The 16,851-nt window shown below is 36.4% G+C and overlaps 1 protein-coding gene across 1 annotated transcript in view; it reads right to left on the bottom strand.

Moving 5' to 3' along the window:
• Nucleotides 1-16,519, bottom strand: part of LOC100370632 (neuropeptide S receptor-like) — a 41,921-nt gene extending 25,402 nt beyond the window's left edge. The window contains exon 1 of the mRNA XM_002741485.3: nt 16,313-16,519. The gene's annotated coding sequence lies outside the window, so the exon portion shown is untranslated. The remainder of the gene's footprint in view (nt 1-16,312) is intronic.
• Nucleotides 16,520-16,851: the final 332 nt, after the last annotated feature.

Below are 16,851 nucleotides of genomic sequence, written 5' to 3'. Positions count from 1 at the left end.
ATATCATGTGATATTGGGCGTGCTACAGTGACAATATTAATAAGCTTGATATATCCAGTGATATTGGGCGTGACACTGTGACAATATTAATAAGCTTGATATATGATGTGATATTGGGCGTGACACTGTCAATATTGATAAGCTTGATATATCATGTGATATTGGGCGTGCCACTGTGACAATATTAATAAGATTGATATATCCTGTGCTATTGGACGTGACACTGTGACAGTATTATTAAGCTTGATATATCATGTGATATTGGACGTACGACTCCGACAATATTCATAAGCTTGATATATCCTGTGATATTGGGCGTGACACTGTGACAATATTAATAAGCTTGATATATCCTGTGATATTGGACGAGCCCCTGTGACAATATTACCAGGAATAAGCTTGCTATATCACGTGATATTGGACGTGCCACTGTGACAAAATTAATAAGCTTGATATATCATGCGATATTGGAGTTGACACTGTGACAATATTAATAAGCTTGATATATCATGTGATATTAGACGTGCCACTGTGACAATATTAATAACCCTGATATATTCTGTGATATTTGACGTGACACTGTGACAATATTAATAAGCTTGATACATCCTGTGATATTGGACGTGCCACTGTGACAATATTAATAAGCTTGATATATCCTGTGATATTGTGCGTGACACTGTGTCAATATTGATAAGCTTGATATATCATGTGATATTGGGCGTGACACTGTGACAATATTGATAAGCTTGATATATCATGTGATATTGGACGTGCCACTGTGACAATATTCATAAGCTTGATATCAGTGATATTGGGCGTGACACTGTGACAATATTAATAAGCTTGATATATCCGTGATATTGGGCGTGACACTGTGTCAATATCAATAAGCTTGATATATCCGTGATATTGGGCGTGACACTGTGACAATATTCATAAGCTTGATATCCGTGATATTGGGCGTGACACTGTGACAATATTAATAAGCTTGATATATCCTGTGATATTGGGCGTGACACTGTGTCAATATCGATAAGCTTGATATATCATGTGATATTGGGCGTGCCACTGTGACAATATTCATCAGCTTGATATATCCTGTGATATTGGGCGTGCCACTGTGACAATATTCATGAGCTTGATATATCCGTGATATTGGACGTGACACTGTGTCAATATTAATAAGATTGATATATCCTGTGATATTGGGCGTGACACTGTGACAATATTAATAAGCTTGATATATCCTGTGATATTGGACGTACGACTCCGACAATATTCATAAGCTTGATATATCCTGTGATATTGGGCGTGACACTGTGACAATATTACCGGGAATAAGCTTGCTATATCACGTGATATTGGACGTGCCACTGTGACAAAATTAATAAGCTTGATATATCATGTGATATTTGACGTGACACTGTGACAATATTAATAAGCTTGCTATATCACGTGATATTGGACGTGCCACGTTGACAAAATTAATAAGCTTGATATATCATGTGATATTTGACGTGACACTGTGACAATATTCATAAGCTTGATATCCGTGATATTGGGCGTGACACTGTGACAATATTAATAAGCTTGATATATCATGTGATATTGGGCGTGACACTGTGACAATATTAATAAGCTTGATATATCCTGTGATATTGGGCGTGACACTGTGTCAATATTGATAAGCTTTATATATCATATTATATTGGGCGTGACACTGTGTCAATATTGATAAGCTTGATATATCATGTGATATTGGACGTGCCACTGTGACAATATTAATAAGCTTGATATATCATGTGATATTGGGCGTGACACTGTGACAATATTAATAAGCTTGATATATCCTGTGATATTGGGCGTGACACTGTGTCAATATTCATCAGCTTGATATATCCGTGATATTGGGCGTGACACTGTGACAATATTCAAAAGCTTGATATATCATGTGATATTGGGCGTGACACTGTGTCAATATTCATCAGCTTGATATATCCGTGATATTGGGCGTGACACTGTGTCAATATTGATAAGCTTGATATATCATGTGATATTGGGCGTGACACTGTGTCAATATTGATAAGCTTGATATATCATGTGATATTGGGCGTGCCACTGTGACAATATTCATCAGCTTGATATATCCGTGATATTGGGCGTGACACTGTGACAATATTAATAAGCTTGATATATCCTGTGATATTGGGCGTGACACTGTGTCAATATCAATAAGCTTGATATATCCGTGATATTGGGCGTGACACTGTGACAATATTCATGAGCTTGATATCCGTGATATTGGGCGTGACACTGTGACAATATTAATAAGCTTGATATATCCTGTGATATTGGGCGTGACACTGTGTCAATATCGATAATCTTGATATATCATGTGATATTGGGCGTGCCACTGTGACAATATTCATCAGCTTGATATATCCTGTGATATTGGGCGTGCCACTGTGACAATATTCATGAGCTTGATATATCCGTGATATTGGACGTGACACTGTGTCAATATTAATAAGATTGATATATCCTGTGATATTGGGCGTGACACTGTGACAATATTAATAAGCTTGATATATCCTGTGATATTGGACGTACGACTCCGACAATATTCATAAGCTTGATATATCCTGTGATATTGGGCGTGACACTGTGACAATATTACCGGGAATAAGCTTGCTATATCACGTGATATTGGACGTGCCACTGTGACAAAATTAATAAGCTTGATATATCATGTGATATTTGACGTGACACTGTGACAATATTAATAAGCTTGTTATATCACGTGATATTGGACGTACCACTGTGACAAAATTAATAAGCTTGATATATCATGTGATATTTGACGTGACACTGTGACAATATTCATAAGCTTGATATCCGTGATATTGGGCGTGACACTGTGACAATATTAATAAGCTTGATATATCATGTGATATTGGGCGTGACACTGTGACAATATTAATAAGCTTGATATATCCTGTGATATTGGGCGTGACACTGTGTCAATATTGATAAGCTTGATATATCATGTGATATTGGGCGTGACACTGTGTCAATATTGATAAGCTTGATATATCATGTTATATTGGGCGTGACACTGTGTCAATATTGATAAGCTTTATATATCATGTGATATTGGGCGTGACACTGTGTCAATATTGATAAGCTTGATATATCATGTGATATTGGACGTGCCACTGTGACAATATTAATAAGCTTGATATATCATGTGATATTTGACGTGACACTGTGACAATATTCATAAGCTTGATATCCGTGATATTGGGCGTGACACTGTGACAATATTAATAAGCTTGATATATCATGTGATATTGGGCGTGACACTGTGACAATATTAATAAGCTTGATATATCCTGTGATATTGGGCGTGACACTGTGTCAATATTGATAAGCTTGATATATCATGTGATATTGGGCGTGACACTGTGTCAATATTGATAAGCTTGATATATCATGTTATATTGGGCGTGACACTGTGTCAATATTGATAAGCTTTATATATCATGTGATATTGGGCGTGACACTGTGTCAATATTGATAAGCTTGATATATCATGTGATATTGGACGTGCCACTGTGACAATATTAATAAGCTTGATATATCATGTGATATTTGACGTGACACTGTGACAATATTCATAAGCTTGATATCCGTGATATTGGGCGTGACACTGTGACAATATTAATAAGCTTGATATATCATGTGATATTGGGCGTGACACTGTGACAATATTAATAAGCTTGATATATCCTGTGATATTGGGCGTGACACTGTGTCAATATTGATAAGCTTGATATATCATGTGATATTGGGCGTGACACTGTGTCAATATTGATAAGCTTGATATATCATGTTATATTGGGCGTGACACTGTGTCAATATTGATAAGCTTTATATATCATGTGATATTGGGCGTGACACTGTGTCAATATTGATAAGCTTGATATATCATGTGATATTGGAAGTGCCACTGTGACAATATTAATAAGCTTGATATATCATGTGATATTGGGCGTGACACTGTGACAATATTAATAAGCTTGATATATCCTGTGATATTGGGCGTGACACTGTGTCAATATTCATCAGCTTGATATATCCGTGATATTGGGCGTGACACTGTGACAATATTCAAAAGCTTGATATATCATGTGATATTGGGCGTGACACTGTGTCAATATTCATCAGCTTGATATATCCGTGATATTGGGCGTGACACTGTGTCAATATTGATAAGCTTGATATATCATGTGATATTGGGCGTGACACTGTGTCAATATTGATAAGCTTGATATATCATGTGATATTGGACGTGCCACTGTGACAATATTAATAAGCTTGATATATCATGTGATATTGGACGTGACACTGTGACAATATTAATAAGCTTGATATATCCGTAATATTGGGCGTGACACTGTGACAATATTCATAAGCTTGATATCCGTGATATTGGGCGTGACACTGTGACAATATTAATAAGCTTGATATATCATGTGATATTGGGCGTGACACTGTGACAATATTAATAAGCTTGATATATCCTGTGATATTGGGCGTGACACTGTGTCAATATTGATAAGCTTTATATATCATATTATATTGGGCGTGACACTGTGTCAATATTGATAAGCTTGATATATCATGTGATATTGGACGTGCCACTGTGACAATATTAATAAGCTTGATATATCCTGTGATATTGGGCGTGACACTGTGACAATATTAATAAGCTTGATATATCATGTGATATTGGGCGTGCCACTGTGACAATATTCATCAGCTTGACATATCCGTGATATTGGGCGTGACACTGTGACAATATTAATAAGCTTGATATATCCTGTGATATTGGGCGTGATACTGTGACAATATTAATAAGCTTGATATATCCTGTGATATTGGGCGTGCCACTCTGACAATATTCATAAGCTTGATATATCCGTAATATTGGGCGTGACACTGTGTCAATATTAATAAGCTTGATATATCCTGTGATATTGGGCGTGACACTGTGACAATATTAATAAGCTTGATATATCCGTGATATTGGGCGTGACACTGTGAGAATATTAATAAGCTTGATATATCCGTGATATTGGGCGTGACACTGTGTCAATATCAAAAAGCTTGACATATCCGTGATATTGGGCGTGACACTGTGTCAATATTAATAAGCATGATATATCCGTGATATTGGGCGTGACACTGTGACAATATTAATAAGCTTGATATATCCTGTGATATTGGGCGTGACACTGTGACAATATTAATAAGCTTGATATATCCGTGATATTGGGCGTGACACTGTGTCAATATTAATAAGCTTGATATATCCGTGATATTGGGCGTGACACTGTGACAATATTCATAAGCTTGATATCCGTGATTTTGGGCGTGACACTGTGACAATATTAATAAGCTTGATATATCCTGTGATATTGGGCGTGACACTGTGACAATATTCATAAGCTTGATATATCCTGTGATATTGGGCGTGATACTGTGACAATATTAATAAGCTTGATATATCCTGTGATATTGGGCGTGATACTGTGACAATATTAATAAGCTTGATATATCCTGTGATATTGGGCGTGATACTGTGACAATATTAATAAGCTTGATATATCCTGTGATATTGGGCGTGATACTGTGACAATATTAATAAGCTTGATATATCCTGTGATATTGGGCGTGCCACTGTGACAATATTCATAAGCTTGATATATCCTGTGATATTGGGCGTGACACTGTGACAATATTCATAAGCTTGATATATCCGTGATATTGGACGTGACACTGTGTCAGTATTAATAAGCTTGATATATCCTGTGATATTGGGCGTGACACTGTGTCAATATTGATAAGCTTGATATATCATGTGATATTGGGCGTGACACTGTGACAATATTCATCAGCTTGATATATCCTGTGATATTTGACGTGACACTGCGACAATATTAATAAGCTTGATATATCCTGTGATATTGGACGTGCCACCGTGGCAATATTAATAAGCTTGATATATCCTGTAATATTGGACGTGCCACCGTGGCAATATTAATAAGCTTGATATATCCTGTGATATTGGACGTGCCACTGTGACAATATTAATAAGCTTGATATAACCTGTGATATTGGACGTGCCACTGTGACAATATTAATTAGCATGATATATCCTGTGATATTGGACGTGACACTGTGACAATATTAATAAGCTTGATATATCATGTGATATTGAACGTGACACTGTGACAATATTAATAAGCTAGATATATCATGTGATATTGGACGTGACACTGTGAAAATATTAGTAAGCTTGATATATCCTGTGATATTCGACGTGCAATTTTGGCAATATCAATAAGCTTGATATATCCTGTGATATTGGACGTGACACTGTGACAATATTAATAAGTTTGATATATCTTGTGATATTGGACTTGCCATTGTGGCAATATTAATAAGCTTGATATATGCTGTGATATTGGACGGGACACTGTGACAATATTAATAAGCTTGCTATATCCTGTGATATTGGACGTGCGACTCTGACAATATTAATAAGTTTGATATATCCTGTGATATTGGACGTGACACTGTGACAATATTAATAAGCTTGATATATCCTGTGACATTGGACCTGACACTGTGACAATATTAATAAGCTTGATATATCCTGTGATATTGGACGTGACACTGTGACAATATTAATAAGCTTGATATATCCTGTGATATTGGACGTGCCCCTCTGACAATATTAATAAGCTTGATATATCCTGTGATATTGGACGTGACACTGTGACAATATTAATAAGCTTGATATATCCTGTGATATTGGACGTGCCCCTGTGACAATATTAATAAGCTTGCTATATCCTGTGATATTGGACGTGCGACTCTGACAATATTAATAAGTTTGATATATCCTGTGATATTGGACGTGACACTGTGACAATATTAATAAGCTTGATATATCCTGTGATATTGGACGTGACACTGTGACAATATTAATAAGCTTGATATATCCTGTGATATCGGACGTTACACTGTGACAATATTAATAAGCTTGATATATCCTGTGATATCGGACGTTACACTGTGACAATATTAATAAGCTTGATATATCCTGTGATATTGGACGTGACACTGTAATAATATTAATAAGCTTAATATATCCTGTGATATCGGACGTTACACTGTGACAATATTAATAAGCTTGATATATCCTGTGATATCGGACGTTACACTGTGACAATATTAATAAGCTTGATATATCCTGTGATATTGGACCTGACACTGTGACAATATTAATAAGCTTGATATATCCTATGATATCGGACGTTACACTGTGACAATATTAATAAGCTTGATATATCCTGTGATATTGGACCTGACACTGTGACAATGTTAAGCTCGAATTTAAATCATAAGCGCGTATTTCACAAGAACTTGTAAGGATAAAATAACGCAAATGGCAATTTGATCACCATGGAAACGGTTTTTGAATCTCCCAGTGAACAAAGATTGTAGCTATTATAGGATTAACATATTACACTACGCCGTGTTAATATATTGCCGTCTCCAGTCGTTTCCTTAAAATTGACATAATATGTTTTTTGCATGCGTGATATAAAGTGATAATCGGATTCAGATGTTAATTATGAATATAGCATGTACTGTAGAGGTAGATCTATGTAACTGTTTGTATCTATATTATATCATACGTATACTCCTTGCAAGTGTGTTATTATTCATAGTATTTATGATATTCAAAAACAGCACACTTGGAATTGTTTTGTGATATATACGAGTCGGATTGAAATTAAATTACTTAGCAAGCTTGCCATGGTCACCACATTTTCCACGGACAAAGTATAGATAAGTCCTGTACAAGCCTGTCGTGACGGCACAAATGCCAATTGTGACGTATAATCCTCTCCCAACCATACGTGATTAGAAACAATACGGAAGTGAAATATGCCTTTAGCTAATTTTGTCGTGAATGAAGCCGTTGTGTGACACGTTGGAGCATAGTATGATACACAGGGTGGAATCCAGGCTGATATTGGCTTAGTGGCAAAACAAACAATCACCATTAAAATAAAAAAACGGCAATTAATATTCATGTGTCTACCCACGTTCCTACCAATCGATCCAAATCTTGGCAACACGCGTTATACACAGGAAGTGAACAGTGTACTTGAAATGACAAGCTCTCGTGTTTGCGTGATCTCTAGATGACGTCACACATGCGGTTTAGTCTAAAGGTGATCATTCTCATTCTAATATACACCCACTTTTACAGATTAGCCAGTGAAATGTCGCCTTTCATCCACATACCTACACCAAGAAGCAGGGTTATGATTTATTTGTAATACACAGCATAGAGCGTCATTGTTGTGGCATGTAGTTAGAAGGTAAATGTTCCCGCATATACACGTTGGCGACATCAAATGTCAATAGCTCATTATTTCATTAAAGCGAAATCAATGTTATGCTCCATGGAAATACTATTTGCATTACACACACATTGCATAGCCAGGAGAGCAAGTATACGTCTATTGCCTCGAGGGTGTATGATAAACTAACAATGCATGCTATTTCCCGAGACCGTGGTAATTAAGTTCGCTAAGATGCATTGGACGTTCTCGTGGAGTAGATGATGGAGGCGATGCTGAATAAACGACCATGATACGATGACTAGTAGATGTAGACTTGATGTACCCTGGATCTGTGTAAAGAGTCCATTACTCAATTCTCTGTTGTTATCATGACCAATTCAGCTGTAACTTCTAATACTAGATATATGAATTCTTGGTCAATTAAAATTGTGTCAGCAGCCTTTGATACATGTTTATTTTTCCATGTGTGTGTGTTATTTTTCAACAGGACTATTATTGTCCAGATAGTTTTGTTGTACATCACGGTTAATTTGGCCGTTGCTGGTAGGTCTCAGTAGGGTCGTACCTACAATGAGTTTACCATATCCGATATAACAATGTTATTCTTCTGAATGTTAAAGTCAGACTTATACCGAAGAATATTCCCATTTGCCCCAGAGGACATATCATAATGTCACTAAATACCCAGATTTGACTTTCTAATTTTTTCCAGGCAGAGTCACTAAATTGTTGGCAACGGTTGCGATGACATTTTTCGTTTTCAGGTATCTTTGTTTTGAGCATTTTGTTGTTTCTCTTCTACATAGCTTTACTAAACCGAGCACTATTTATATGACTGACTACCACATGCCGAACATAGCGGCCGCGTGCAAGTGACATATCAATTAATGCGTGGGACTGGTTTTGAGTTGATCATATGATGCAATGGCGCTAGCTACCTGATCACGAAGCCACTTATATAGAGGCAATAATTTTGCCACTTGATTTGTTTCTTTGACAGACCGAAACCACTACAGGGAAATGATCGCTATGGCAGTTACCAAGTGCTACAAACAAAACAGAAATGGGAATGACACATACTGCGTACAAATAAATCAGTCATTTCAAGTGATTCACGTTGAGCACTGTCGATGCCAATTGACTACTCTGGTAACAGTGTTACCCAGAAAATAGATTTGCGCTCCTTCAATAGTAGTAGTATTTCACTGTTCTGCCTTGTATGTTCGCCAAAACGAGGCACAATTTGTCAGTAAATATATTGTTATTGCTTTTTGAAAAGTGCTTTTTATTTGTTTTGCCATGGGGATGCTGGTGGAACATTCGAGTAATATATTGACAAGGTAATAAACCCCAGACTAAAATATACAGTTTACGTATTTGGTTGATTCATCTACAAACCATATATTACTCTTTACCACTGCCATTGTATTTTAATGATCAGACATGGTTTTTATAACTGGTGATCACAATTCAGACACTTAACACATATAGAGAAAGGTTGAAAAATGTAAAAGCATTCACAACTAGTTTAACGTCCCTAATCACCAAAATCTGTCACAAATGTTAAATCAAATTTAGATCAGCCTAGTTGTTGATTGTGTAGGTAGAGGAATAAACTTATATAACAAAGTTACTTAGAAGATCACAAAGGAGGCAACATTAAACAGGCGTGTTGAGTACAATTACCTTACACTGTATAGTATATACACCATGAGCAAATAAATCACTCAAAACATTGGAATCATGTTGTTGACCAGCTGCTTGTTTTGTTTGTATAAAACACATAATATGGATTATGTCCTTGCACGTGAGCACACACATCACTCAGTAATATTAGAGTGTCAGCTGGTAATCGAATGACTGAAACGTGGATGTAATAACATGTACCAGTTAGTTTGACAACATACAAATAATGTGTCTTAAATAACTAATGTATCTACCTTATTTTGGTATCGAATAATCAGTTCGTTTCCAGATTTCGAGAGGATACCTATGTGCATCGTTTACCTATACCCCTTTGTGAGGAGAATAGCTGACATCGCTTTTGGGATACACTGATAAGTACTGTGCTCAGTGGACAAAATAAGACTGATAGCAATGTTCAATCGACGTCTTCGTGTCAAATATTTGCCAAAACCATGGCGACATAAAGTGGTATATTAATGGTATTATAGAAACATCGCTTGATTTTAGATACACACAATTTAGTGTCAAAACTTATTCGCGACTAATTGGGGCAAGAAAAAGTACACAAATCAATCAGGAATTGGGTAATGTAAAGCTAAATTAACCGTTGTTGTCAATAACATTGATTGCGTGCAATAGACGTGCTGTGTATCATATATTTGTAATTAATTATTGTGTAGCTTCAAATAAAGTTGTCATAGGTAATCAATGTGCCAGAGGTTTGAAATCTACAGCCGAGTCCACGTCATTGGTGTGCCATTATAGTAAGGACGTACAAAGTATGGCAATTAATATGAAATTAGCATACATCAGTCATGCAACATTGGGTTGCGCCATGCAGTCATGGGACACTATTGAATGGGCTTTGGATTATGCCATGGAGTTTAACACCAAGGGATTGTGCCATGAAGTCAGATTACACCCCTGGATTATGACATGGAGCCCCGTACCACTGGTTTTCGCCACGTACACAGTAGCAGTGTGAGTACAAGGTTATGAACAAAGTCACGTCAACGCCAGGGGAACATATACATGAGGTAACTATAAACGGAGTCACATAGTCTATTGATACATTTAACTAACAAAATTTATATGTTCATAAAACTAAACTCTACGACAAAGACTTCCATTTTACTTGGTAAAATACTGTATTTTTCTGCATAAAAACGAAAGAATTTCACAATATCGAAAACGTAAAGTTTTTATCGCAGTGCTACTAGCCAATGTTAGCCGTTAAGAGGTGATTACTTGTCAAAATGAACACTCATTCAGAAGGGGTGTGTGTAAAAGAAACTGAATTGGACCTCGGGAAACAAATTCCCAGTACTGTCTAATGAGATTTGTATTTCATATGAGAAGATCAAATTGAAGATGAGAAACATTACACCCTAAAATGTGCGCAATAATGAGGCAATAATTTTTTGGATATCATATAGTCATCTGCCGAGCACTGCCGAGCGCTGCCGAGCGCTGCCGACCTGGTTGTATTTGTTTACGTATTCAAATTTTTGATTAGTGCAACGCGATCACTCCAGCTGTTCGTGTCACATAGATGAACTTTGTTTTTTTGGATCATCGGTGTCAGTTTGCCGAATTAGTTCGTACTTTCAAAATAGAATAGAATATCGGTGTTATTTGCATGCACTGGTATACTGTAATCATTCTATGTCACGTGATCGACTATATTCCAATATATTCGGTGTACTAACATATCGGAGATGACAATAGACATTGTTTTCGACTCTGGTTTATAATTAAAACGCGAATGTAATGACAAAGTGTTTTTTGAAAAGAGTTAAGCGTTATTTTGTTTTAAAATAGTAAAACGAATTTAAAAACAAACTTCATATTGTGGGGGCTAGCAATAGTAACGAGCTGATCGTGGGAACACAAATGAACGGATGAATAGGTGAATTTAACAAGTTCAAGATGGCAGTACATATATGTTCATATATACATACACGCACAGAACAGCAAGCACACTCTCGACACCACCTGCAACTACATGAAACCACTTCATTCAGAGACTACGTGTCGATAAACCAAAGACAAATATCTAGAAATTCTCAATTCATTTTAAACTTTTATTGAGTCCATGACAAAAAAGTTCACTCTCAAGGTGAGTGCTTCCTGTGTGTGCGATGGTCCTTGGTTAATGATGTTAACACAGTTGAACTATTCTTATATTTACCGTTGCTATAACGACAGCGAGTATTATTAGTCTGCACCCTAAGCTTCCATACGATGTTGCAGGCACATCAAAATACGTTTAAATTTATTCGTAAATACATGTTACGCGAAATTTACCAGATTATTCACTCGCAGTCGACAGTGATGGCCTAGATCTAATCGGGAATATTGGTTAGTGGGACGGTAGACACAAATCATACCGTATGTAAGTTTGCATGTCACAAAGTTTGAATAATAATAATAGTCTTTTATTGCTGAATTTAGGTAGCCATAGAAACGTATAAGTTGCTAATCGCAACTATGTTCACACCTCTATTTCATTTGTATATTTGTTCCTATAATTGTTTGTGTGTTGTTAAACAATTATTTTTTTTTATTTTGGAATAAACATCTATCCATCTAACTATCTATCTGTCTAAGTATTTATTCACTTTTGGTACACTTGGAGTAGAACAGAAATTTGTTTTAAATGTTTGGAGAAACCCGTCAGTTACAGTTTTAGACACAAACTTGCCTAATTGTTTTAGTTTTAGTTTCGCGTGAAACTTTTTACACACTTGAATTTGAACACAAATCCCAACACATTCAATTTAAAAACTGATGCAACTAGGGCATCGCAATGACCCATTCGAGTAGTATAAAAACGTTACACGTTCAACATTCTATGTTGTTAATAATCTAATATTGGGGAAGATTGAAGTACTCGGAAGGATTATTATGGAAACGTTTTACCTGGATCTGCATGTATTCCTATGAGGGCTGCAAGCGAAAGCAACTTTTCTGTTATTGAAGACGAACGTCCACAACATAATACGATACTACTCCCGTGTGTGTGCCGTCGCTACTCGATACTAGAAATGTACCGTATATAGCCGTAAGACAATCACTCTGTGTGTTAAACCATGGCATTTATATATCCCCCCTAATTCAAACTATACAAATAACACTGCGTATTTCCCGGCAACATCACGTATTATCGACTAGGTGAACCAAATAATTTGGGTCGTTGCACTGCATTATATTATCGATGATTATGCATATGTAATGACAGAAGGCGGTTAAAGTACCACGGTCATTTCGTGTCGCGTTCAATATATGTACCACGTGATATACAACGCGTGCAAAATACTGTGGTTGTTTTCACGAAATTCGAAGGCGCGCTGAGCAATGATTGTTGTGAAACAAAATGTTTTTCTATACATATTAGGAAAGCACGATTTGGCGTGCGCCTTGATATGACATTCAATGCATTCAGTTCGATTTAATAATTTTGAAATCCATTGTTATAAGTTTGATATGGAGTCACCAGTCGACGAGATCTTACAGAAAGGTGTCACTTGAACCAGAGGCGAACTGTTGACATAAAGACACGTATGCAATTATCACACCATTTTTTTTTTTTTTTCTAAAAATGATTTAAAATAGGTCTAAGTATTTAATCAGTCAGCAGTCATATAAGATCTGGCTGTTCCATAGCATATATAATTCAAACATGAACATCGAGTTTTGCTATGTAAGTGCATCAGTGTCAACAAGGTAATGTTGCCTGTGTTATTGTTAGTCAAACACGAACCAGACAAGGGGCACTGAACTGGAAAATGAGAAACGCAAACAGGGTGTAATTAATTAATGGTAATATGCGTATTGCATGGTATTGGCGGTTACAGACAGGCAAGTTATGTGCAGTCTGTTCGGTTAGTCAGAAACCGATACATTGCACTTGTACCTAAGAGCTCTTTCAATTAACTATATAATAAGAACAGTTAAGTATTATGATTAAACAAATTTATACGTTTCCGGCGATGTAGTGGTCAAACATTATCATGTTGTTTTAATATTGACAACTACTGTAACAATATGGGTGGTAGACAATGAATGGATGAGGAATTCTATGACAAGACAAAGCTATTGTTAGCAGTTACTACTAGTGTCACCACAATTCACTCATCGATGTCATAACAGCCATTGTCTCAAAATCAACTGAAAACGTTTCGTTGGAACTATAAGACTGAACACTGAGAGAATGGGTGTAATACAAACCAGGCTACTGCTAACACTGCGAAGGAGGGACGGTTCATGGACCTTGAAAAATCATTCAACTTCTCTAAATGGTCTACCCTGTCGCTCAACTAAAATGCAATTAAATACTGATTCTAAAAGTGAACGGATCCGCGTAAAAGACGAGGTATAATTGTCAATACATGTGAAGTAGATACAATATGTACTGCTATGCCTCAGACTGATGGCTGCATGTGATGGCATGCAAGTCACTTTCATGTTTTGTCGAATAACAGCAGTTGGTCAGGACTGTATTTAATAGAATTGCCAACATGATACTACCATTTGATAGTATTAACAGACCACGTTACTAGTACACATAACGCATATATTCAGCTCAATACAATTCACAGCTTACTGGGCCGCATGTCACCATGAATAATTCTGGAGTTAACATATTACATTAAACAATATTCTGATTTTCAAAAACATTGTCCAATGACAATTCTTAAAAAATGGCGGTACATTGTGGAATACATGACAATTCAAAGAATCATGCCATTTGGTCCTCAAATAGTCAACTATTAAGCTCAGTGGCCGTTTACTGTACAGGTATCAATAGAAAATGACAGCTGTGTGCCGCCCCATCTACAGTCATTTCAAATAGTTGTACAGGGGATGATACACATCAGTGTGCTACACGTTCACAATGTCAACCGCCGGAATTGACCGTCACGGTTTACTGTGATATGAATGAGGTGGATACAAATAGTGCGATAAAAATACACGCTGATGTAAAATAGTGGCCAAGCTGGTAATTCTAAAGCTTTACATATCGAAAAGTTTAAACCGCGATTAAACATACGCTGTGCATTAAGCACAGGCGATTACAAACATGCAAACCGCGCTGGGATGCCACAAATGAAATCGAGTGAATAATTCTTTTTTTTTTTTTTTTTTTTTTTTTTTTTTTTTTTTTTTGCGCTAATACATTTCACTGAAATCCCATTACTCTTAACGGTGACATTCGACTTCCCAAATGTTAACGTTGGTACTGTTTTAAATCGCCGCGGTATCAGTTACCCCGACACCTCATCTAACAGTTTGACAGAGGCAACATTTTCAGTTTGTGTTTCAGGATATTATACGGTAACTAATTTATTCACGCTTAAATATTGCCATAACAAGCTCTGCAGGCGAAAATCAACGCATCGTCGACGAGGAAATAGCTTGGCAGTTACATACAATGGCAGAAACAGAGATGTCCTCGGTCTGATCGTTATGTAATATTACGTAGGAATGACGTAAACTGGTTCATAAGTCACTAATGCATGTTATTTTTGTTCTTCCGTTTTGCCTTCATTAAGTTGTTTCCGAATTGCCGTACAAGTATCACCCTGTGTTTGAATCTAAGTTGTGAACCAGCAGCGAGTGAATGAAATACATCTGGATTTGATATGTAACATACTCCAAGTTATTAACCGATTTGTTTATTTATATTTTGTGCGTCGCCCTGTTTTTCAAGCGAATACAGTCGTACGATACATTCCATACACAGTTTCGTTAAACCAAATTGTTTCCATGGAATCATCATATTTAAGTATTTGTAATTGTGAACAGCAGGCAGAGTCTTTGTACATTGCAAATGCTCCAACAAGGCCAATCGTTATTTACAAAACAACATTCCCATACAAGTGTATACACGTCAAATAATAAAAAAATCGCGCTAAAAATACTTATTATTTGTATGAAGAATATATATATATATATATGAGGAGAGAACTGGAACAATTCAATAAACTAAGTGAGCACCTTGTTCATATTTAGTATTGTGAATATGGCTACGCTAATCCACCTAAGCATATCAATATTTTTTTCAAAGAGGTCAACAATACAATGCCTGCTACAATTTGACTCATGTATGAAACCTTATGACAATGAAAATTATACAAAACTACGCTAAGCTTGGTAAAATGGCATGGTCTTACCTGCTAATATTATTCAAACAACTGAACTGCAAATCAGTGCTTTAGACAGCAGCAACGATGGGGTCGAAAGGCGAAGTCTGCACCGGTGGACCACAAACTTAGATAGGTTGTTCGTTGATAGGAATTAACAGAACAGACGTTAGAAAACTCATCTCCCACTGCATGGATACATCAGACAGTTTGAGTCTGCTTACACATGCGACGACTACAGAGTTACTATACATACACGCAGTGAAATCGCCAGCTTTTCAACAAGAGTGGCATCGAGTCTGAATGGCTGTTCTGAAAGCTTGTCACACACCCCTGTGGAATTATACGTCATCAATAAATACAAATCAATATACTATTATAGACTAATTAATACGTATCGTGTAAATTTTATTCATGGTCGAGCTACATTAAATATTTAATTAAACAATTACTTTTCGTAGATAAGTTTATATATATGAGCGTTAGATGCAGGCTGTGCAGTTAGACAATCGATTATCACAGCCGTGGTGTCATCTCACTGTTATACAACATGGCCGGCGTTATATTGA

Source organism: Saccoglossus kowalevskii, chromosome 13, assembly GCF_978046115.1.
Source record: "Saccoglossus kowalevskii chromosome 13, keSacKowa6.1, whole genome shotgun sequence".
In the NCBI taxonomy this organism is placed as follows: Eukaryota; Metazoa; Hemichordata; class Enteropneusta; family Harrimaniidae; genus Saccoglossus; species Saccoglossus kowalevskii.
This window is presented reverse-complemented; position numbering and strand designations above follow the sequence as displayed.